At 36.6% G+C, this 24,427-nt stretch overlaps 1 pseudogene; it reads left to right on the forward strand.

Annotated features, from left to right (window-relative positions):
* LOC144251713 (Golgi apparatus membrane protein TVP23 homolog B-like) overlaps positions 1–24,173 on the forward strand; it is a 55,640-nt pseudogene extending 31,467 nt beyond the window's left edge.
* The last annotated feature ends 254 nt before the right edge of the window (positions 24,174–24,427 follow it).

Consider the following 24,427-nt stretch of genomic DNA (forward strand, 5'->3'; position numbering starts at 1 on the left):
TATGATTTTAAGATGGCATAGTATAGGGCTGGGGTTGTGGCTCAGAGGTAGAACAATAGCCTATCATGCATGAGGCACTGTGTTTTATCCTCAACACCACATAAAAATAAAATAAAATACATGTACATGTATATATATATATATATATATGTATATGTATATATATATATATATATATATATGCCAAAGCACACAGCTATTATTTTTATTTCAAATATGGTATTATGAATATTAGTATCAAAGTCTACATGGTAACTACATGTTTTAGATGCTATAGTATAGATATTACATTGTTATTAAAGAACACAGGAGAGTCATATATAAATAAAAAATATATAAATACATATATTTATATGAATTTCTTTAGATAAGGGGAATTAGTCATATTTTATTAATTTTATTACTTTTAGATGCTATAGTACAAATATCATTTTAGTATTCAATGTCACAGGGCAGCTATTACAATAGTTTTAGAATGTATAATATGGAGATCATATTAGCATTAAAGGTCATAGGGCAGAAATTTTATTAGTTTTAGAAGCTATAATACGAAAGATATAGTAAGGGTATTATATTATTATTAAAGGCCACAGGGTAGCTATTATATTAGTGGTGAACTGTATAGAATAGATATCATGTTAGTATTAAAGGCCATAGGACAGCACTTATATTAGTTTTATAATGTATAATAGGATAATATATTAATTATAATCAACACAGGTGTTATGATTTGGATGTGAAGTGTCTCCCAAAGTTCATGTGTGAGACAATGCAAGAAGGTTCAGAGAAGAAATTATGGGGCTTTAAGAGCCTTAACTCAATCAGTAAATTAATCTCCTGATTGGATTAATTGAGTGGTGACTGGAGGCAAGTGGGGTTTGACTGGAGGAGACGGGGCATTTGGGGTAAGCCTTTGACATATATATTTGAATCCAGCAAGTGGAGATCTATCGAGCTAGTGAGCTAGATAGATATCTCCTTCCTGATCATCATGAGAGCTGCTTACCTCTACAGCACACTTTTACCATGATGTCCTGTTTTACCTTGAGCTCCAAGGAATGGAACCAGCAATAGATTGAGATCTGAAACCATAAGCCCTCAAATCACCTTCCTTCCTCTATAACTTTGCTGGTTGGGTCTTTTAGTCAGAGCAGTGAAGAATCTGAATAAAATAAATTAGTACCAAGAAGAGGAGTCACTGCTGTGACTAACCTCACCATATAGTTCAAAAGCTTTTGGAGCTCTTTTGAAATTGGTGCAAGAAATTTTGAGATGCTCAACAGTGCAAGCTGAAAATGGTTTAAACTGTTGTAAGCAGAACTTAGTGGCCAATTCTTGTGGGAGCTCAGAAGACCAGAATGCCAATGGGACCAAGAACAGTGAAGACAGGTCTTGAGAGGGCTCAGAGGAGGATACTATTGGTAAGTGGACTAGATGCCATTGATGTTATGTTCTGGCTGAGAAGTTGTCTGCCTTTTGCTTATGTCCTGAGGCTTTCTGTGAGGCTGATTTTAAAAGTGATACCCATCTTAAACTGGCAGAAGAAATGTCTAGGCAGCACAGAATTCAGGAAGTGGCATGGGTATTGTTGGTGGCTTTTAGCCAAGTTTATTTTGACATTCAGAAGCAGAAAGCAGAACAAATTTGAAAAACATGAACTTGAAAGATGGGAATAAAACTGGGACCAAGGAAGTTGCAGTTTTTAAAGACTTTTCCATTACTAATGTAATGCTAAAGACTGCCCAGAGACAATAAAAAAGATGGCTTGAGGGCATCTGAAGAGCTAGCAAGACCACACCCAACTCAGGCCCAAGGGAGTAAAAGTGAAAATTCTCTTGGAGATTAATGGGGAATCTTTCTTCTTTTTTTTTTAAAGAGAGAGAGGGAGAGAGAGAGAGAGAATTGTAATATTCATTTTTTAGTTTTCAGCAGACTATATCTTTTTTTGTATGTGGTGCTGAGGATTGAACAGGGGCCACAGGCCAGGTGAGCACACTACTGCTTGAGCCACATCCTCAGCCCTGGGGCATCCTTCTTGCACAAGGGGGCCTAGAAAGTTTTTTCAACATGCTTCCACCAGACACTCTGAGGCTGTTGCATCCAAGGTTCCTGAAGGCTTTACCACTTATTGCTTTGAATGGCAATAGACATTGGCACCAAACACGTGGTGCTGGTTCTGCAGGAATGCAGGATGCTTGAATTAGGGGGTCATAGAAATTTCCACCAAGATTTCAAAGGAAGGCCTGGGAGACCAGGCAAAGTGCAGCAGGGTTGGAGTGCATGCAGGCAGCCCCTGAGAGGGCAAAGTGTGGAGGTGTGAGACCCCCAAGATTAAGAAATGCCAGTAATGTGGGACACCATCCTAAAAAAGCTGCAGGAATCATGCGGAGACAAGCCCACAGAAAGCCACTTGGTTACCAACCACAAGGTCACAGGGGCAGATCTACACAAGCCCTTTGGAGAGAACATCGTGATGCTATGAGCTCCAGATGCCAGTCACAGAACTACAGAACTTGTTTTCCCAGCTGGATTTCAGTCTTTGTTCTTATCTCTTCTTTCTATGCCCTATTTTTCTGAATCGAAATGTTTGCTCTGTACCATTATATATTGGATACTTGTAAATTGCTTTTAATTTTAGGGGAGCTCAACATGCAATATTGCCTTTACTTTGGACTTGAACTTTGAGCAATATTGGAACTGTTGAAACTATGGGGACTTTTAGGAATGAATTAAGTATTCATGTATAAAACAATGCAAAAAGTTTCAGAGATTGGGTTGTAAGAGTCTTAACACAAATCAGTAAATTAATCACCTCATGGGTTTGATTGAGTGGTAACTGAAGGCTGGTGTGGTGTGGCTGGAGAACTTGGGGCATTGGAAACATATCTTTGGGGATATATTTGTATCTGGTCAGTGGAGATCTCTTTCTCTGTCTCTGATTTCTGAACATCATGAGAGCTGCTTTCCTGCACCACACTCTTCGACCATGATGTCCTGCCTCATCATTAAAGACAAGGAATGGATCCAGCTGTCTGTGGACTGAGAACTCTGAAACTGTGAGCCTCCAATGAACCTTTCCTCTTCTACAATTGTGGTTTTTGATTACAGCAATGAAAAAAAGCTGACTAAAACAAGAGGGCTCTATTTTGTTAGTCTTGGATATGACATGTAGAAGTGATATTAGTATCAAAGGCCACATGGCAGCCATTATATAAGTATATATGTCACAGTTTGTATATTCTATTAATATTAAAAGCTACATGGCAGATATTATGTAAGTTTTAGAGGCCAAAAGTATGGATATTATGTTAATATTAAAGGCCACAGGAAGCTATTTGTTTTTTTATTCTATACTATGTATATCACATTAGTATTAAAGCAGCCATTATATTAGTTTATAAGCCACAGTATGAATATTATATTAACATTAAAGCCATGTGGCAGCTATTATATTTGTTTTAGAGCAAAAGTATGGGTAGTATGTTAATATTAAAGGTCTCAGGTCAATTGTTATATTAGTTTTAGAGATTAAAGAATGGCTTTCATTTTGAAGTCCACAGTACAGCTATTATATTAATTTTCAATGCTATAGTGTGGATAAAATATTAGTACTGAAGGCCACAGGGAAGATATAAAATTAGCTTTAGATGCAATACTATGGATATTCCTGTAACATAAAAAGTGACAGAGAAGCTATTGTATAAATTGTAGAAAGTATAGTATAGACATTATAATAATATTAAAGGCTAGAGGACATCAAATCTATTAGTAACAGATTTTACACTGTGGGCATCAGATTAGTCTTTAGCACCACTGCATAGCTATTTTATTAGTTTTATGTGCTACATGTGGAAAATATGTTAGTATTAAGGCAATAAGACAACTATTATATTGGTATTACATGCTTCACTATGCATATCAAATTAATAATAAGGCCACAAATCAGCTACTACATTCATTTTAGATGCTATGTATGGATATTATATTAGAGTTAAAAGCCACAGTGCAGCTATGATATCTGGTTTTGATACTGTGCTAAGAACATAGTAACAAGGCACAAGGCAGTATTACATTAGTTGTATATGCTCTAGTATGGATATTATATTACTATTAAAGGCCATTGGACAAATATTATGTCAGGTTTAGATGATACAGTATGCATATTAGTTTTTGATGCTATAATACCTATTTATGATACTAATATCCTATTAGCTTTAAAAGCCACAGTACAGATATTATATTAATTTTAGATACTAAATAAAAATGTTACATGAATATTAATATATTAGTATCAGATGCTACACTATGAATAGTACAAATAAAAAATTTGCAGCTATCATTTAGTTTTAGATATTCTAGCAGGATATCAAAGTAATATTAAAGGACACAGGATTAACTATTATATTAGCTTTAGATACTATGTAATAAATATTATATTAGTATTACTTGCCACAGGTCAAGTATTATATTCATTTCAGATGCCATGGTATTAATATTAAATTCATGCCAAGGCCTCAGTGCAGCCATTGTATTAGTTGTAGATGCTATTTTATGGGCATCATATTAGCATGAAAGCAACATTGAGGCAATTACATTGGTTCTGGAGGCCACACTGTGGATATCATATTAATGTTAAAGGCCATAGAAAATGTATTTGGATATTATGTTAATAATAAAGGAAAGAGGTCAGTGATTTAATTAGTTTTAGTTGCTATAGTATCTACATCATATTAACATGAAAGTTCACAGAGCAGCTATAATGTCAGTATTAGACACTCTACTAAAGATGGTATATTAATGTTAAAAGCCACAGGGGACTAGTATATCAATTTTAATGCTATTGTATAGATATCATGTTGATATTAAAGATCATAGGGCAGCTATCATATTAGTATTAGATACTATAGTATAGATATTATATTATAATTAAAGGTCACAGGGCACTTGTTACATTAGCTTTAAAATCCATAAAAACTATATCTTAGTTGTGGATACTATGGTATGAATATCATGTTAGTAGTAAAGGCCATGAGACAGCCATTATATTAGATTATAGGCCAATTTGGAAAGCAGTATGGAGATTCCTGGGAAAGCTGTAAATGCAACCACCATTTGACCCTGCTATTGCTCTTCTCGGACTATTCCCTGAAAACCTTAAAAGAGCATGCTACTGGGATACTGCCACATCGATATTCATAGCAGCACAATTCACCATAGCTAGACTGTGGAACCAACCCAGTTGCCCTTCAATAGATGAATGGATAAAAAATGTGGCATGTTAACACCATGGAATATTGCGCAGCACTTAAAAATGACAAAATCATGGAATTTGCAGGGAAATGGATGGCACTAGAGCAGATTATAGTGAAGCTAGCCAATCCCTAAAAAACAAATACCAAATGTCTTCTTTGATATAATGAGAGCAACGATGAACAGAGCAGGGAGGAAGAGCAGGAAGAAAAGATTAATATTAAACAGAGACATGAGATGGGAGGGAAAGGGAGAGAAAAGGGAAATTGCATGGAAATGAAGGGAGACCATCATTGCTATACAAAATTACATATAAGAGTTTTTGAGGGGAATGGGAAAATAAACAAGGAGAGAAATGAATTACAGTAGATGGGGTAGAGAGAGAAGATGTGAGGGAAGGGGAGGGAGGATAGTAGGGGATAGGAAAAGTATCAGAATACAATTACTAATAGGGCATTATGTAAAATTGTGGATGTGTAACCGACATGATTCTGCAATCTGCATTTGGGGTAAAAATTGGGAGTTCATAACCCACTTCAATCTAATGTATGAAATATGATATGTCAAGAGCTTTGTAATGTTGTGAAAAACCAATAAAAAATACATAAATAAATAAATTTGAAAAACAAATTAGATTCTAGGCTACAGTGTATGTATTATATTAATATTAAAGGCCACATGTCTGCTACTATGTTAATTTTGTAGGCCAAATAATGCATATTATATTAATATTAAATGCTACAGGGCAGTTGTTATTTTAGTTTTATGGCTAAAGTATGGATATCATATTCATATTAGGGTTAGATGGCAACAGGCCATTTTTATATTGGTTTTAGAAGCTGTAATATGGATATCATATTAATATTAAAGACCAAAGAACAGACAATATATTAGCTATAGAAGCTATAATATAGATAACATAATAGTCTTTAAGGCTAAAGGGCAGATATTTTATTAGTTCCAGCTGCCACAGTATTGATACTGTATTAGTATTGAAGGCAACTGAACAGCCATTATATTCATGTTAGTGCCACACTATCTATATTATATTAGTATAAAAGGTCATAGCACAGCACTTACATCAGTTTTATATGCTACAATATGAATATCATGTTAGTATTAAATGCCACAGGGCAGCTATATTAAATTTTGATGCTATAATTATAGATGTATTAGTAATGAAAGCCACAGAGCACCTATTATATCAGTTTTAGATGCTACAGTTTAGATACTGGATTAGTATTAAAAGGAGACAAGGCAGGTATTATTTCAGTTTTAGAGGCCACCATATGTATATCATGTTAATATTAAACCCACAGCAAATCTATCAGTTTTTGATGTTCTTATATGGATACCATATCAGCATTAAATGCCACAGGCAGCTATCACATGAGTTTTATATGCTATAATATGAATATCATATGAGTACTAAAGGCCATAAGGCAGCTGTTCTTTCAGTTTTAGATGCTATAGTATTAATATCTTATTATTATAGGCCACAGGGCAGCTATTATAATAGTTTTTTATGCTACATTAGTATTAAAGGTCACACAGCAGATATTACATAAGATTTAATTGCTATTTTATGGATGCCATATTAGTACCAAGAGCACAGAACAGGGAGTATATTAGTTTTAAGATACTGTAATAGGAATGCTACATTGATATTGAAGGACAGAAGAGATCTATTATATTTGTGTATGGATATAATATTAATATAGAAGGCCACAGGCAAGTTATTCTATTGTTATAAGAAGTCACAATATGTATGTATGTATGTATATTAATATATTAATAATATTAAAGGCCACAAGAAAGCTATCTATTAGTTTAAGATATTGTATTATAAAGGCTGGGTTTGCAGCTCAGTGGTAGAGCACTTTCCTAGCACATGTGCAGCACTGGGTTTGATCCTCAGCACCACATAAAAATAAATAAATAAAACAAAGGTCTTGTGTTCATCTACAACTAAGAAAAATATTTTAAAATTTAAAAGATGTTATAGTATGGATTTGTGTTAATAATAAGGGCCACAGGGCAGATACTATATTAGTATCAGTTGTAGTAGTATGGACATTCCATTAATATAAATCATCACAGGCAGGTATTATATTCATATTTGATGGTTTACTATGCATATTACATTAGTATGCAAAACTAATGGGCAATTATTGTATCAGTTTGAGACACTATTGTATGATCAATTATACTAATATTAAAGGCCCCAGGGTAGATATTATATTAGGTACAGATACAGTTGTATGGAATATATATAGTATATATAATATATATATTATATATATTATATTTATAATATAATTGCATTAATATTAATGGCCACCAGGCAGGTTTTATATTAATTTTATATGCTATAGTATTTCTGGATAGTATAGTATTATTTTAGTTAGGTTTTTCACTATTGTATCTCAAAGTTCTGACAAGAACATTTTTAGAGAATGAAAATTTTATTTGGCACTCACAGTTTCCAAGGTTTCAGCCCATAAAAGGCCAACTCCATCGTTGTGGAGGAGGAAAGCCGCTCAGAATTTGGCAAACAGGAAGCAGATACAGAGCTCTGCTCATCAGGAACAAATACACCTCAAAAGAATGGCCCCAGTAAACCACCTCCCCTAGCCACACACTACCTTACTACACTTTCCACCCACTTAAACCCTCAGTGGATTAATGGACTGATTGGGTTAAGGCTCTCATAACCCAAACATTTCATGTCTAAACTTTCTTGCATTTTCTTACACATGACATTTTGAGTGACATCTCATATCTAAACCATAATATTCTGCTCCCAGCCCTCAAAAGTTCATGCTCATCTCACAATGCAAAATACATTGATCCCATTGCCAAGAGTCTAGATGTTCTTCAGTTTCAGAATTCCCCAAAACTCCAATTCCAAAGTCTCTTCTGAGATTCAAAACAAAATCACAGTGTGAAAACCCCTGTAAAAATCAATACACACACACACACACACACACACACACACACACACACACAATATATATATATATATATATATATATATATATATATATAATGGCACAGAGTAAACATTTCCATTCTACAAGGGAGAAATAGGGGCATAGAGAGAAGGGATGGGACAAAAGCAAGACCAAAATCCAGCTGGGCAAACAAAACCTGTATTTTCACATCTAGCATCTGAGGCATATGGCATTGTGATATTCTATCCTAAGTGCCTGGTTAGCTCCACTCCTATGGTTTTGTTAGTAGCAGTCTATGAAACTCAGCTTTTCCTTCTCTGTTTCTTTCATGACTTTACATTCCTCTCAGACTTCTTTTTCTCCTCAGCAGCCTGTGTTAAATCTGGCTAGGCTAGAATATGTGCTCATGTAATCCATAAGCCTCAGAGTCTGGAATCACTGGTACCACAGGCCTCCACACCTGTTTATAATTTTGGAAGTTCTGGATTATCTTCTAATTTGTTTCTCCAGATTCCAAAAAGAATTTATCTTCATAGATTTTATGTGTAGCCTCTTGTAGTTAACTTCTCAGCCAGAAGAAACATTTTATATGTTACTCATTTCCTATAAGGGTTTCTGTTTTACTTGATATTGTTTCTTTGGTTGTCCTTCACTTACTTCTCCTTTATTTTCTCTTTTACTCTCTCTATTTCCTTAAGTTTATCCACACCAATTTGTGTCTTCATACATGTACTTTGGATAATAATGGGGTACCAACCATATTGAAACACTTTACTGTAAAATGTTTTTACAGGTTAATAGTATCTCAAATCAATTGGTGCTTTATTCCTTCTCCCATCCATTCACTTTCCATATTTCTCTACCCTGATGCCTTTCTTCATGCAATAAAAATCAAACCTTAACTCTTAACATTAACCTTAAACCTCTATCCCATGCCATAAACCCTAACTTAACCCTATGCCTAACCATATTGCTAATCCTAACCCCAAGCCAACCATTAACCTTAATCTTCTAACTCTAACCCCTAAGTCTAACCCTAAACCTTAAGTCTAATTCTCACCATAAACCTCTAACCATTTTCCTAACATAGCCCCAACCCTTTTCCCAACATCAAACCCCTAATCCAACCCCTAACCCAACCCCTAACCCCAATCTTAATATAAACTCTAACACTACCTACCTGAATATGGCAGAGTTCTCACTTGAACTTATGGAAGCAGCAAGTGTCCAGTGGCTTACAACTTCTAACATGGACACAAATGAGACATTCCATGACCCTCTTCTTTGAATCATTTGCTGTAGTGGCTCAGAGCTGCCAGAAAACTATTTAGTACTATCAATTCACCATAAAGCATATCTTTCAAACATATTTTAAATAATATATTTGAGCAAGCATATGACCTCACACACAGGGAAAGGTAAGTGGTAAAGGGCATCCTGCCAGCACCTTCAACAACATAGAGTCCTAAAACTCTATCTTTTTCTTTTTTGGATGCTTCATTAAGTACCCATGATTCATTAAATCATTGATCATTTGTTACCAGTTTAGCCTTCAGTTCCTCTGTTCTCCTTATATATGTGGGAAGGCTCAAGTTCAAACTCTGTAATGATGTTTGTTTTTTTTTCCCCCACTGAATATGGTCATCCTGTGTTGCCCAGGAGCCCTAGACCATTAATCACCTAACTGGTATCAGACAGACACATTGCTTCATAGATTGAAGAATGAGGAGCTAAGAGACAGGAAACTGAAGCAGAGACCAAGAATATATTTCTTGGCACAACAAACCACAAAGTAGCTTCAAATTGACAAAGAACTTGAATATACACTTTTTACTAGTAACCATGAAAGATGATTAACAGGATATTGTATTAGTTTCATTATAGACATGCAAGTTAAAACTGCAGTGAAATTTCCTCACTTTTACTAATAAAGCCATAATAAAAATATTTAAAAATAACAAGTGATTTGGGGCAACCTTGTGAACATTTCATAAAAATATTCCAAGAAAAAAGGCAATCCAAAAGGTAAGCTCTACTATTCCTTCTCTGTTTCTTCCATGAATTTTCAATCCTCTATTTTTATCCATGGAGTTCTTGTTGTGTCCCCCAAGCTAGCCTCCTACACATATACTCCAGAGGTCCTCAGCAACAGCTCCTGCAACCACTGGGGCAACATGCCATTATACAATTTAATTTCTAATTGCGGAAGGTCTGATTTTCTTCTAAGATGAGCTCTACTTTTCCTACTGATTTTCTTCCAAGATAAGCTCTACTTTTGGGTAAGGATGAAGTGAAATCAGCACTCTTTTATATACCTGTAACAATAAATAATGTGAATCTTGTGTGTGGAATAGTTTGCTATTTCCTCAAAAAGGAAAAATAGAATTATCATACTACTCAACAACTCCATTTCTATGTATTTAACCCCAAAGAACTGAAAGTAGGTATTAAAAGAAAAGTACATGTGTATACTTTCCATCTGTTAACGTCATGAGAGTGAGGGACAGGCTCAAAAGGAGTTCTAGGAAAAGAATTTTATGTATGAGTAAAAAAAAAGAGTTCTTTTGTTCCCCAGTTGGGCAGGTAGTGAAAGTGAGGATTGATTGTCATGGAGGAGCTTGCTGACGTCCTGATTTGCAGGTTATGTGATGGTCACCTGAGAGTATCCATCCCTACATTGAGTAAAATACATTGCTGTGTTTTACATGGACATACGAACCTGGCATAGCAATGACTAGTAGGGAATGTGAGTGAAAGGATACAGAGCATTTTGCACCACCAATACAGGGTTCCTGTAAGTTTAGCACTATGAGAAAGTCAACTGCTTATTAAAAACCACCATGTCAATACTATGCCAGAAAAACAGACATCAGACTTTATTAGGGAAGTTGACCCTTATAAATCCAGCTCAGCCAAATCTCAGAAATACCATTGCAAGAAAATTTTTCATTAGAAGCCACTGTGTGTGTGTGTGTGTGTGTGTGTGTGTGTGCTACGTTAATATTAGAGGCTAAATTTTGGATGTTATATGAGTATAAGAAGGTCACTTAGTGATTATTATAGTGATATAAAACCAATGTGTTCATAGTAGATTAGCATTAAAGACCACAGTCTGGATATCGCTGTGAAGGCAGTAAGGGTCCATGGTAAGTAAATATATTACTATTAGAGGCCATCTATTTACACTGTAAGCATACTTTGGGAAACAATGTGAATATCACATAAGTATTAAAGAGCACAATGTGTATACTGTAATAATATCGATGACAAAAGATCATGTATGCTTGTAATCCCAGAAGCTCATAAGGCTGAGGCAGGAGGATGGCAAGTTCAATGCCAGCCTCAGCAACTAAGTGAGGCCTTAAGCAACGTAGAGACACCCTGTCTCAAAAATTAATAAATAAATAAAAAGGGCTGACATGTAGCTTAATGGTTAAGTGCCCCTGGATTCAATATCTAGTACAAAAAAAAGAACAAAAGATCAACTATTATATTAGGACTACATGCCTCTGTGAGGACATTGTATGTGTCATGAGTGGCAGAGGATTCAATGAGGATATTATCTGCATTACAGGCCTTAGTGAGGATATTATATAGGCCAGAAGTTTCAGTTTAGATATTATATTAGTGGTAGAGTCCTGAATAAAATATTATATTAGTGTAGCAGGTCTCGTTGAAGATACTATATTAGTATCACAGGTCTCAGTAATAACACTATATGTGCTAGAGATTTTAGTGAGGATATTATATGTTTTGGAGGCTTCAGTGTGAATATTATGTGTGTCAAATACCTGACCAGGGACAATATTTGAGTATTTGAAGCCACTGTGAGAATACTATATTTGTCAGAGACCCCAGTGAGATTATTATTGAGTATCAGAGGCCCCACTGTAGAATATGATAATTATTAAAGGCAAATTGAGGATATTTGTTAGAGTACTCATTGAGAATATTATATGAATGTCAGAGGTCTGAGTATATTATATATGTCATAAGCTGCAGTGAGAATATATATACACCTTTATATAAATTATATATTTATATAATGCATGCAAATATATATTTATGCAAATATATTATATATATGTGTATATGTGTGTGTGTGTGTGTGTGTATGTGTGTGTGTGTGTGTGTATGTGTGTGTGTGTATGTGTGTGTGTGTGTGTGTTCTGGGGATTCAACCAAGGAGTACTTTACCACTGAGATACATCCTCAGCTCTTTTTATATTTTTATTTTGAGACAAAGCTTCACCAAATTTTTGAGGCTGAATTCAAACTTGCAATCTTCCTGACTCATGCTCCCGATTCCTTGGGATTACAAGTCTATACCAGTGTATTCAAGTTATTGAGAATATTATTGAGTGTCAAAGTCTTCAATAGGTCATTTTGAGTTAGATGACTCAATGAGTATATTATGTCACTCAGAGGACTCAATTAAGGTATTATTTTTGCCAGAGGCCTCAGTGAAATTGTTATATGAATATCCAGCGAACTCAATGATGATAATATATGTTATGTCAAGATCATTGTATTGCCATGAGAAACTAATAAAAAATATATGTGTTATAGTCTTAACTGATGATATTATATGAGTATCAGAGATTTCAGTGAGAATATTATGAGTGTCAAGAGAACTTGGTGATGTGGATGTGTAACTGATGTGATTCTGCAATCTTTATACGGGGTAAAAATCAAATGTATGAAATATGATATGTTACAAGCTTTGTAATGTTTTGAACAACCAATAATAAAAAAAAGAAAAAAATTGTAAAGAGTACTTGGTGAGGTTATTATATATTTCAGAGGCCTAAATGAGACTATTACATGAATGTCAAAGGGTTTTGTGTGGATATATATGTATTATCCACCTCATTATGAATATTACATTTGGGGCTGGGGTTGTGGTTCAGCAGTAGAGCACTTGCCTAGCACATGTGAGGCCCTGGGTTCAATCCTCAACACCACATAAAAATACACAAAAAATAAAGGTACAATACCTTTGTGTCCAACTACAACTAAAAAATAAAAAATTAAAGAATATTACATGAGTGTCAGATAACTCAGTGAGCATATTATATGTATTAGAGTCATCACTGATCATATTACGTTTGTCAGAATCTCAGTGGTGATATTATATGAGTGTCAGAGGCCTCAATGAAGCCAATATGTATTTTAGTCCATTTAGTTAACATATTATATCTGTAAGAGGACTCACTGAGGATATTATATGCCCCCTTATATGTGTCAGAGGACTAAGTGATGATATAAATTTTAAAGATATCAGCATGGATATCAAATGTGTCAGATAACTCAGTGTGAAAATTTCAGAGGCATCAGTAAGAATATTATGTGTAAAAAAAGAATATTATATGTGTGCCACAGGTCTTTTCAGAGCCTCAGTTAGTATAGTGTATCTGGTAAAGGCTACAATGAAGATACTATATTAGTGTCACAGGACTCGGTGTGGATATTACATGAGATATAGAACTGAGAGAGGATGTTATATGTGTTAGAGAACTCAGTGAGCACATTTTATGTGTCAGAAACCTCAATGAGAAGATTGTATTCTTTAGAGGTTTTAATGTGGATAGTGCATTAAACAGAGGCTTCAGTGAGATCATTATATGTGTTAGAGGCCTCATGTGAACATGATATTTGTTATAAACCTCAGTGAAGATATCATATTAGTGCCACAGGTATCAGAGAGGATATTATATAGGTAAGGGCCTTAAATTGCATATTGTATGTCAGAGCACTGAGTGAGGACATTATAGATGACAGAGGCCTCATTACATGAGTGTCAGAGGAATCAGTGAAAATATTATATGAGTGTTACAGACCTCAATGAGTATATTCTGTAAAATGCCTCAGTGAGGCATTATATCTTTTACATAGATGGAGCTTCACTGAGGACATTATATGAATATCAGAGAACTCAATTAGAATTTTATATAAATGTGAAAGCCCTGACTAAGAATATTATGTATATCAGAAGTTTCAGTCCTCACTGAAGCCCTTATTGTTTGTTAGAGACTTCAGTAAGCATAGTAAATGTGTTAGAGTCTACAGGAGGATATTATGTGTCAGAATCCAGAGAAGCTATTACTTGAGTGTGAGTAGTATATGTATTAGAGCCCTCAATCACACTGTTATATGACTATGAACATCCTTATATGAGAAAAATATCTGACTGCAAGAGGCCTTGTTGAAGGCATTGCATGTGTTTGAGATCTCAGTATGTTCAATCTATGGCTCAAAGGTCTCAGGAAAGAAATCCTATGTGTCAGAGGCCTCACAGAGGATAAAACAGGAATGCCAGGCTACTGAGAGAGAACATTAATTGTGTTAGAGTCCTCAGGGGAGAAGGTATACTAATGTCACATACTTCATTGAGGGTATTACTGTGTTGAAGGCCTTGGAATTTGTGCTGCTTGGGTGAAAGTCCCAAGTGGAGCTACAGTCTGTGTCAGAGACCTCAAGGAGACACTTAAAAGTGTCAGAGGACCTCAGGGATTTAGAGGCCTCAGGGAGTATATTATATATGTCAGAGTATTCAGAAAGATATAACATGAGCCCAAAATCTCATTGAGGCTATTAACTGAGTCAGAGGACTCAACACTGGTACTTCATTGTTGTTAGAGGTCTCAGCAGAGGATAGATTGCTTTTTAGAGGGGTAAGAGAAAAATATGTTTTCCTGAGGCCACTATGAGGATACCATGAGTCAGAGGCTTCAGTGTGGGTAGAACATATAAGAACCTGAGTGAAGATTTCATAAACCTCAGGGGGATTATGATGGAGTATCTCAGAAGTCAGTGAATAAAATCTATTAGTATCAGCAGCCACATGAGGAAATTTTATGCATTGAAATCTTCTATGAGTCTATTATATGGGTTTCAGAACTCTCCGAGAAAATATCACAATTCTAAATGCTGTGAGTGAGGATAGTTTAGAGCTTCTTTAGGAAGTTGCTTACAGGTGTCTGTATAATCAATGAAATAAAATATGAATATTAGAGGCCACAGTGTGTATAGGATGCAAATGTCAGAGGAGGACCTATTATGAATATCCTATCAGGGATAAGACCACCAGGAGGGTTCTATTTGAGTAGTCACCATCAGAACAAGGATATTACATGGGTCATAGTCATTAGTGTGCCAATGGTAAGAGTAAGAGGCCTTTGCAAATACAGTATATGCCTTCGATACTTGATGTTTAAAGTTAATTCCAGAGTGAGGCTATTAGTTGAGTTTCAGCAAGTTTCAGCAAGAATCACATATGTGACCCAGAAATCAATAATAAAATATTATCCAGCTACAGGCCTCATTAAGGATGTGTCAGGGGCTTCATTGAGATTAATCAATGATTGCCACAGGACTCAGCTAGGGTATTGTCTCTGAGTTCTCAGTGAGTTGAATACATATGTCCAAGAACTCAATGTATATAATATGTTTCAGATCCCTCAATCACACTATTACATGACTATGAATATCCTTAGTGAGGAAAATATCTTACTGCAAGAGGCTTAGCTGGAGGCTTTGAATGTGTTTGAGATCTTCGAATGTTTAATCTATGCCTCGAAGATCTCAGGGAGGAAATCCTGTATAAGAAGTCTCACATAGGATGTGACAGGAGTGCCAGCCTACTCAGTGAGAACATTATGAGTGTTAGAATTATCAAGGAAGAGGCTACATCAGTGTCACACCCCTCACTGGGGATATAATTGTGTCAAAGGCCTGAGCATTTGTACTGCTTGGGTGAGAGTCCTGCATGGAGAGTGTCTGTGTCATAGACCTCAAGGAGACACTTAAAATGTCAGAGGAGTCTGTGTTGACAGAAAGATAATGTCTGAGCCCTCCATGATTTTTAAATATGACTAGACAATTAGGATCTCTGCCAGTGATGCTCTTAGTTGTGCCTGAGCTCTCATGGAGATATTAACTGAGGGACAGACAGAAGGTTGAGGGAGAATATTATCTACATAGAGCAAGCCTCTGTGAATATGTGATGTAAGTGTCAGAGGCAACTGGGAGGAGAGGACATGAGTGTCAGAGCCCTGAGTGAGTTTATTATACATGTGACAGAAAAATTTATGGACTCAGTGAGATGATCAAGGAATTTCAGAGCCCTCAATAATTACACAATATTGAGTGTCAGAGGAGGAATCATTGAGGATATTTCCTGAGTGTCAGGGACCTCCATGAGAATGTCCCATGAGTGCTGCAGGCCTGAGTGAGGACATATATGTGCTGTAATAGGAAGAGACCTGTGTTAGCCTTCATATGGACATTCATATGTCAGAGTCCAGAGGGAGGCTATCACCTGAGTGTCTGAATCCTCATTGAGACTGATACATTTTTCAGAACATGTACTGAAGATATTTGGTCAAAGTCATAGGCCTTAATAAGGATGTGATAGGTGTCAAAGTCTTCATTGAGATTATTTTGCTATTACTATAGGTCTCAACCAGGGTATTTTCTCTTAAGAGGCCTCAGAGAGTTGAGTATACGTGTTAGAGACTAGGGGTAGAGAATGTAGGTATCATAGCCTCACTCACTCTGTTATGTGACTATGAAGGTCCTTAGTGAAGAAAATTTTCTGACTAGGAGAGGTGTTATTGAGAATAGTTTCCTCAGTAAGTATATTTTAGAGATGAAATTTCTAGTGAGTAAGTTTTTTTTAAATTTTTTTTTAGTTATACAGGACACACTAACTATATTTTGTTTATTTATTTTTATATGATGCTGAGGATCAAACCCAGGGTCTCACACGTGTAAGGCGAGTGCTCTATCACTGAGCCACAACCCCAGCCCTCCACTGAAGAACTTCTATGTGTCAGATGTCTCATTGAGAATAATGGTGGGAGTGCCAAGGTACCCAGTGAGGACACTGTAAGAGATGGAGTTTTCAGGGTTGAAAGAACATCAGTGTGAAAGGACTCAGTGAGATTATGAAATGAGTATCAGAGGCCTTAATGACTACATATTACATGGAAGAGGATTTACTGAATCTTCAGAGATATTTTGTGTGTCGGAGGCCTCAGCAAGTATATGGGCTACAGTACTCAGTGTTGATATTACATGAGCATCAGAAGCCTGAGGGAGGAGGCATTGAATGTGCCCTGAGGGAGGACATTCAAAATGTGTCTGAGGCCTAGCTGAGGATAGTTTGCTTGTTGAAGGGCTAAGGGAAAATATTGTTTGTCAGAGGCCGCAGGGCAGATACCAGGTGTTAGAGGCCTTACTGTGGGTAGAAGGTATGAGTACCCTGAATGAAGATTTCATTTATTTCAGAAGCCTCAGTGAGACTACAATGTTATTATCACAGGACTCAGTGAATATACTAGGTTAGTGTCAGAGGACAAGAAAGGACTTTATATACATCAGAATCCTCTAGGAGTTTATTATATGGATTTCAAAGACCTCAGGAAAGATATCATGTGATTCTTGGAGCTGTGAGTGGGGACATTTTAAGTGTCAGAGTCCTCAGGAAGTTGATGAGGGGTGAATGTACCTTCAGTGTGATTGTATATGAATGTCAGATGCCTCAGTGAGTATGGGATATGAATGTCAGAGGAGGCATGGAGGATATCCTATCAGGGTAAGAGACACACAGGAGAATTCTATATAAATAGCATAGCCCAAATGAGGATATTGCAGGGGTCAGAGTCCAGTGTAACTATGGTAAGAGTAGGAGGCCTCTGTAATCCTATCATATACCCTAGAATCTTCATGTGGATATTTACTGTCAGAGTCCAGAGCAAGGCTATGAACTGATAGTCAGAAGCCTCAGTGAAAAATCATACATGTGATCCAGGACTCTGTGAAAACATTATGTCCAAGTCAGAGTCCTCTGTGGAGTTATTGTCTGTGTCAGAGACTTCAAGTGGATACTTAAAAGTGTCAGAAGGATCTGTGTTGATAGGATGGTACTTTCAGAGTCTTCAGTGATTTTTTAATATTTTAGACAATAGGGGTCTTTGTCAGTGAGGCTATTAGGTGTGCCTGAGCTCACTGATGGCCAAGAGGATTGAGGATATTTCTTGAGTCCCACAAGTCTCTATGAATAAGTTGTGCAACTGTCAGAGGAAAAAGGAAGGAGAGGATATGACTGATAGAGATCAGAGTGAAGATATTGTACACTTAAGAATCCTCAATAAATAGAATAGGAGTGTTTATGGACTCAGTGAGATAATCAAGAAATGCCAGATAATCAAGAAATCCTCAGTGAGTATCCAATGTGTCAGAGAACGACTCACTAAGGATATTACATGAGTGTCAGAGACCTCCATAAGAATGTTTCTTAAGTGCCATAGGCCTGAGTCAGGACATATATGTGCTGTAATAAGAAAAGGACTCTGTTAGCATATTATATGTGAAAGTTCTTTGAGGATCAAAAGCCTGAGTGAGAATAATACATTTGTTAGGGGACATACTGAAGATATTCTGTCAAGGTCAGAGGCCCCAGTGAGGATATGATATGTGTCAGACTTCACTGAGTTTATTTTGTTATCACCACAGGCCTCAATTAGGATTGTTAAATATTTGTGTCAGAGGCCTCAGGGTAGATAGTATAAGTGTCAGAATCCTCATTTACTATTTTATACGACTGTGAGGTGAAGAAAACTTCTGAATATTAGAGGACTTCCTGAGGATTTTGTCCTCAGTGAATATATTTTAGGGCTCAGAGTTCTCAGTGAGGAAATTCTATGTGTCAGAGGCCTCCTTGAGAATAATGATGGCAGTGCCATGGTACCCAGTGAGGACATTGTATGTGATGAAGTTTTCAGGGTAGAGAGAATATCAGTGTGGAAGGCCTCAGTGAGATTATGAAATGAACACCACAGGCCTTTGTGATGATCTAATATGTGTAAGAGGCCTCACTGAGAATAGAATCTCTCTCAGAGGTCAGTGAGGATAATACGGGGTCAAATGACTCATTCCATACTACATAGGATGGAATCCTCAGTGGGAATTTTATATGTGTCAGAGACCTCAATGAGACATATATGTCTCTGAGGACTCATTGTACCTCATGTTACCTACAGAGGCCTCAGTGCTTTTGGATGACTCTAGAGGGTCTAAATCTGTGTGGACTTCTGGTGCCCCAGAGCACTCAGTGTGATATTCCTTGAGTGTCAGAAGCCTTGATTAGGATATTTCTGAATGACAGAAGCCTCAGGGTGGATATTATATTGATCTCACTGTCCTGTATGAGGATGATATCCATTTCAGAGTCCTCAGTAAGAATGTCATTAGTGTTTTGGGACTCAAATGAGATAGGATGTGAATGTCAGAGGCCTCAGGGAGGATTCATGTTGGCGTTAGAGGAAGACTCACTGAGGATGTGATATGAGTGTCAGAAACCATTCTGAGGCTATTATAAAAATATCCAAGGCCTAAGTGTGGTTATTTTATGTGTCAGAGGCTTCATATGGATATTATGTATCAGAGTCCAGTGCCAGGGTATTACCAGAGTTTCTGAGACTTCACCAACCCATCCCTTTCAATGGGATCAAGGTCACAGTACAGATATCCTGTTCATGGCAGTGGCCTCAATGACGATATGTGGAAGATTCCTCAGTGACAATATAGAGTGTTTGTCACAGGCTTCACCTTTGACATTATATTTTGGGAGTTGGCAGTAAACTTACTATACTTGTCAGAGGCCTCAGTTTTCTCCTATAGAAAGGGACCTCTGTGAGTACATGATGGCAGTGCCAGAGGTATCAAGAAGACATTCTAAGTGCAAGAGACCTCTGTTATCCAATTGTACATCTCAGATGTCTCCAATACTTTATTGTTATTATTAGAGACCTCAGTATGACTCTTATAGATACTGTAGGTGTCAATGTAGATATTAAATATTTCAAAGACCTCAGGAAGTTAGAGGCCTCGGGGAGTATATTATACCTCTCAGATGTTTCAGGGAGTATTTTAAATGCACCAGCCACCTCAGCAAAGCTATTCCTGAGTCAGATGTCTCAGTACCAGTACTTCATTATTGTCAACAGCCTCAGTGAGGATACCATTAGGGTCACATGCCTCAGTGAGAATACTAAATGCATTTGAATCCTTAGTGACAATGGGACTTGTGTCAAAGGACTTATGATATCATATGTTTTAGAGTCTCCTCTGAGAATATTATAGTTGTCAAAAGAGTTAGTCAGTAATATATGTCAGAGCCCTCAGTGAAGACAGTGCCTTTTTAAATAGTTTCCTGTGTTTAGTTAGAGCTCTGAATAAAAATATTATTGTGTTTCAGAGGCCTCAGTGTGTTTTTTCCTTATTTGTCATAGGCTCTCATGGATATTTTATGACTGACACAGGCCTCAGTAATGATATTGAGCATGTTAGAAACCTCTGTGAGGACATTATATGTCAGAGTCCTCATTGATTATATGTGTAGAGGACTCATTGAAAATATTATAGGTGTCAAAGAACTTAGTTTTTATGTGAGTTTTAGAGAACTTATTGAGAATATTTTTATGTGACATAGGCTTCCACAAGGATTTCATATATGTGTCAAATGCCTCAATGAAGATATCATATTTTTCTAGTTCTCTGTGAGGATATCTTATGAGTTTGAAGGTTTGACATGTTATTTTCTAGGGGTCTCAATGTGTATGTGATATCAGCCAGTGGTATCATTAATGATATTTATTGATAACAAACTCATATTATTTCAGTGCGCACTATATATGTTAGAGTCTTCATAAGAATATTATATTGTACTTAAAGCCTCAGTGAAATGGTTTATAAGTGTAAAAGGCCTAATTGAGGGTATTATACTATTCTTTCCTGTTAAAAGAAAACAGGAAACAATAGAAAGAACTCCCAGTGGAAAGAATGGTCAAAGCTATTCCCAAAGGCTTCAAGCAGGAATGAAGTAAGCAACAAAGCACTATAGAGTTGGATAACGAACAAAATCTTGGAGTAAATATCCAGATGCTCATTTATTTACAAGTAAATGACTAAACAGATAAACAAAGGAGGCTAAATAAAAACCTCTTATGCAGAATTTCAAGTAATTGAGGTGGACATTTGGCCCTCAAGGAGTTAGGCCTAACTTCCCACTCCTTAAGAGGGGGCTCTGCATAGTGACTTACTCCAAAACAATATATATAATGTGTACATGTAGAGAAACATAACTTCACAGTGAGAAATCTGGCAAACACTACATCAGTCAGGTGAGCACCTTGAGGATATGAAATGAAGAATAGCACTTCATCTGTAATCTGCTTTCCCCAATCCATAACCTGTCTACATATGAGAAAAACATGAACTGAAAATCTAAAAAGTACCTGATAGGTACTCCTCAACTGTCAGGTCCTCCTCAAACATCAAGGGCATCAGAGAAAGGAAGGTCAGAGAAACTGTCGCTACGAAGAAAAGCCTATGGAGACAGGATGACTGTCTTGCGGAATCTTAAATGGGGTCCTGGAACTGAAAGAGGCTGTACTGAGAATTCAAAGGAAACACAGACATTAGTTAATAAGAGCATATCAGTGTCTGTTTATCATGAAAAATCATGTATGAAGTTAAGACATCTGAGATAGCTCACGTAAGTCATAAGAGCAAAGAAACTGGGTAGAAGTTACATAGTAGATCTCTGCATTTTCTTTGTAATTTCTGTGTAAACATAAAATTACTCTAAAATAAAATCTTAAGACATGGCTATATTTTTCAAACACCTGCTCATTTAATTACTCAGAATGTCAATTACTAATAATTGACATTCTTAACTAGTTCTGCATTTTGTTAAGAGCATTTATAACAAAAATGTGTCAAACTAAGATAATGTAAGATAAATACTTATTTTATATGTTTTATGTTAAAGTAATAATATGTTTAAACTTATTTATCATTATTTATTTTGCTATTTCTGGGTTCTGGATTTTCTCTCTAAAAATTTCAAAACTTTAGAGAAAAATCTACGTTTTAGAGACACTATTTCAAGTCATGGTTGAACTTTTTCTAAAGAGTCATGATAAAAAATATGTTACAAGAGCAGATTGATTCATTGTGAATGGATCATTGATCCCAAGGGAGTCTTATCTTTCGTTTGTTTCTATGTATACCCTTCAACAGTAATAGCATCAAATATTTGCCACTAGGAAAAATATTTAAACAAAAAATGTAAACAGAATTTGTGACAATAACTTATGATGCTTTCTAAAAAAAGAAAAATTTAAAAGAATATCAAAGTCAGTTTCCTCCATGACGTTCTTCAGAAGTGGTAAAACTAGAGAAACATCAATGGAAGCATGGTTTATGAGTGATCTTAGATATTCTCGTGTTTTATGGGGAAATTATATTTTAGAAATCATAAAAATATTGGATGCCCAAACTCTTTAATGTTTTCAAATGTAGTTGAATTTCTATGTAAGTTTCTCATTGATATAGCTAGTCATAAAGCTAATAAAAACAAATAATCTATGGGGCTGGGATGTAGGTCAGTGGTGGCATACCTTATCCAGAATTCAGGAGGCCCTGGGTTTGATCCCTAGCACCACAATATTTTTTTAAATCAGTGCCTTACTTGTGTAATCAAATAGAAAGTGAACCATCACCACTCTTAGGAAAATGTTAAGCCTGAAAAACAGTTAATAATCAAAATACTCTTACAATAGAAATAGCCTATTGTGACCAGATGTGTCATATCATAAAGTACATTCACATTATACTATCAAAATATCAGAATCAAAATACTCTTAGAATAGAAATAGCCTATTGTGAGCAGATGTGTCACATCATAAAGTATATTCACATTAAATATCCTCTCAAAACAATAAAAAAAGACTTTGATGACCATTTAGAAGGAGAAAATGGCTATAATATAGATTAGAAAATTATTAAGAAATTAGAAACATGAGGCGAGGGGCTGTGGGCACGGAGAGCGGGTGGCCTAGGCTTGGCGGGTGGAAGGGTCCCTCCTGCAGGGTTTGTGGAGTGAGCCGGGTACACAGGGGTGGTTGTGTGGTGTCCCCTCTGGCTGTCCATCTTGAGGAAGAGCTGAGTGGGCGGGAAGGATGGAGGACCAAGGGTAGTTGTCGCGGAGGTGATCTGGGTGCTCCGAGGCCCTCATAGGGAAGGCCTCGGGAAGCTTGGAGGTGTGGAGAGAAGAAGCCCATCCTCAACCAATGCCCAGCGCTGGGCAGATCCGATGTTGGGCTGTAGAAATGCTCTGTGTGGTGGGTGGGGTGCGGGTGGTCTTTTTCCTTGGCCCATCTTGCACGTCATGCACGCAAGGAAGTGAAAGGGGTGAGGCCTCCGGGCACCTCTTCAGCTCCCTTGTGAGCTGCCCTGTAGGGGTACCCTGCAATCATGTAGGAATAGGAGACGCTGGCAGAGCCTTGCAGTCAGGACAGCAATGATGACACTGAAGATGTTTCATTGTTTGATGCAGAAGAAGAGACAACTAATAGACCAAGAAAATCTAAAATCCGACACCCAGTGGCATGATTTTTCCATTTGTTCTTCTGAGTCTCTGCCATTATAGTCTATCTTCTCTCTGAATTGCTCAGCAGCAGCTTTATTGCTTGTATGGTGACAATTATCTTGTTGTTGTCACGTGACTTTTGGGCAGTGAAGAATGCCACAGGTAGAGACTGATGGTAGGCCTTGGGTGGTGGAATCATATTGATGAGGATGGAAAGAGTCATTGGGTGTTTGAGCCCAGGAAGGCATCTCCTCAGGAGAATAAAACTGTTTCAAAAGTTGAATCAAGAATCTTTTGGTTAGGACTAATTGCCTGTACAGTGCTGTGAGTGATATTTGCCTTTAGTGCTTTCTTCTCCCTCAGAGTAAAATGGTTGGCATGGTTATCATGGGTGTGGTGCTACAGGGTGCCAACCTGTATGGTTACATTAGGTGCAAGTGGGCAGCTGGAAGAATTTAACTAGCATGGCTACCTGGTATCTTGAAATGCAGTTTTTAAGACAAAACACCAGAAATGAACAGACTTCTTGAATAGAGAGAAAATTATATTTTCTGTGATATTGGGGAATGGCTGAAGAGATTCTTGATTATGAATTGTTTAGAGCTCAGTCCAGTATAAAAAGGAGCATTGATTTTTGTTTGTTTGTTTTGTTTTCACTTGCAAAGTTACTATAAAAACTGTTTTTTTAAACAAAGTTTTAATTTTCTTTTTCTAGTAGTTGAGGCTGGGAAGTATGATATCATTAAGAACATTGTCAGAATTTATTTTATGGTGTACATATATA

The sequence above is a fragment of the Urocitellus parryii genome, unplaced genomic scaffold, assembly GCF_045843805.1.
Source record: "Urocitellus parryii isolate mUroPar1 unplaced genomic scaffold, mUroPar1.hap1 Scaffold_163, whole genome shotgun sequence".
NCBI classification, from domain to species: domain Eukaryota; kingdom Metazoa; phylum Chordata; class Mammalia; order Rodentia; family Sciuridae; genus Urocitellus; species Urocitellus parryii.